Genomic DNA, 2,215 nt, shown 5'->3' on the forward strand with positions numbered 1-2,215 from the left:
CCCTCTTACCTCCTTTTCAAAGTCAACCATAGTGATGGCACACCTCACAGACTAAAACATACTCCTCTGCAATGCCAGAACTCTCCTCGTCCATCTCAAACACTCTGGACAGTGCATCAGGTTTTACTTTCTTAGTCCAATGGTTTTAAGACAAAGAGAAATTAAAGCATACAAAGAAGGGTGTCCACCTCGCCTGTCTGTGGTTAAATCACTCAGCGGTCTTCAGGTATTCCAGGTTGTTATGATCAGTCCATACCAAGAATGGGACCTTGGACCCCTCCAACCAATGAATCTATTATTCCAGGGCTAGCTTTACTGCTAACAGTTTCTTAACAACCACAACATAGTTCCTTTCTGCACTCATAGGTCCCTTACACTGACAAAAGTGTAACATGTAACTGTTCATTCAAACTAATGCTTTTCAGTCTGAACTAGATAAAATTATTGATTTGATTGTGTAACTCATTCTTTTTGGATTTTGTGACATCAAGTTTGATTTAACCTGAACTAAATACATGTAGAAAGGACCCAAAACAAAGCTTTTGATTTCTCTCTATATGTATATATTTATTCATGGCCTGCAGGTATTTTTATTTTTTTTTTGTTTAAGTCAAATGTGAACTGTGCCTTGCATGCAGTCAGAGCACGTGATCAAGTCCAAGTCCAAGACCATGACAGAGTGGTTAATTAGCGCAGTGGCTAGCACTGCTGCTGTGCAGCAAGAAGATTGTGTAACATCAAATGACATCTAAAAAATCTAATTTGGTTATATTTAAATTAACTGGTTTCTATACAAGCATTAATTCTTGTTAATTTAGTTAAAAGTAACTACATTAGGTTGTTTCAATTTCAATATATTAGTTTAATTCATTAACTGAAATGTTCAGAAAATCATTTGGAACAGGGCAAAGATTTTAAGTTCTGTCAAGTGCAGATTTATTGTTTACATCAACATAATATAATCAGGTCATAAAAAGCAATTAAATTCAGATTCTTTAAAGTCAAATATTTTAGATGTGATCTCTGGACATTTTTTTTTTTTGAGCAAGGTTATACTCTTTCCAGTGTAGAAAAGAATGCACAGGGGTGAATCTTGCTGTCTTTGGCCTCGACAGCCTCAACACCGGTACTGGATGCTTCTACCTCCACAATAAACTGTCTCTTAGGCTCAGGGGAAACCAGAACAGGTACTGAAGTAAATTAGTTCTTCAGTTTCTATAAGGCTTGATCAGCCTGTTCGTTCCAACAGAACTTGATCTTAGCTGAGATCAGGGCGTGAAGGGGCCCAGCTACCTGACTGTAGTGTTTGATCAATTTTCTGTAGAAATTAGAAAACCTCAAGAATCGCTGTAATTGCTTTCTGTCCTTGGGAACAGGCTAGTCTTTAACAGTGCTCCCCTTAGTCCACATATGTCAAAGTCAAGGCTTGCGGGCCTGACGTGCACAGAATACCGGGATTTAACCCATCCCCTTGGGGAGCAGTGGGCTGCCATTGTGCGGCGCCCGGGGAGCAGTGTGGGGTTAAGGGACTTGCTCAAAGAGTCAAAGTGCAGGCTGTGGGGATCAACCTGGGTATTACTGCTGGTTGTGAAGTAACATGGATACAATTAATTTTACTCAATTATTTTGCCTTGTGATTTTCAGGTCACCTACCCACGTCGCGATTTTCAACTTCTACAGAGGAACACCTCAAAAATGGGCCTCCTCTGTAAACTCTTCTTTTTTCAGGATAGGAATTAAAAAACACTCAGGTAGGCTACTGATTATTCATAATTTATTAATGAATTGATTGCCTTTTAATCTAGCAACCAAAAGTGTGCAGTTTACAAGAGATTTTCATCTTATATCTCATGCAGCTCCACAGAAAGATGAAGCCTCATTTATTGCTGTCAAAATGACAAAGACATTGTTGATATCAGCTTATCTAGAACACCGTTCAAATCAAAAAGAGGTGAGCAAAATAGTTTTATACCCTTTTATTATCAGTAATGTTGTGCAGTTATGATCTATTCCGTGGATATCACCGTTCAAAATGTATGGTATGTTTGTGAACCAAAGTTTATCTTTAATAATTATAAGGTCAAATTAACTTTTAACTAATTTACAGTAATTTTAAGGTGTTCAAACCAATTCATAAAGCATATCCAAGAGGTAAATTAAATATTATTTGGTAAAATAATGTTTCATTAAAAGATTTGTTAAATCAGAAACTAAT

Source organism: Cyprinodon variegatus, unplaced genomic scaffold (assembly GCF_000732505.1).
Source record: "Cyprinodon variegatus isolate N-32 unplaced genomic scaffold, C_variegatus-1.0 Scaffold383, whole genome shotgun sequence".
Lineage (NCBI taxonomy): Eukaryota > Metazoa > Chordata > Actinopteri > Cyprinodontiformes > Cyprinodontidae > Cyprinodon > Cyprinodon variegatus.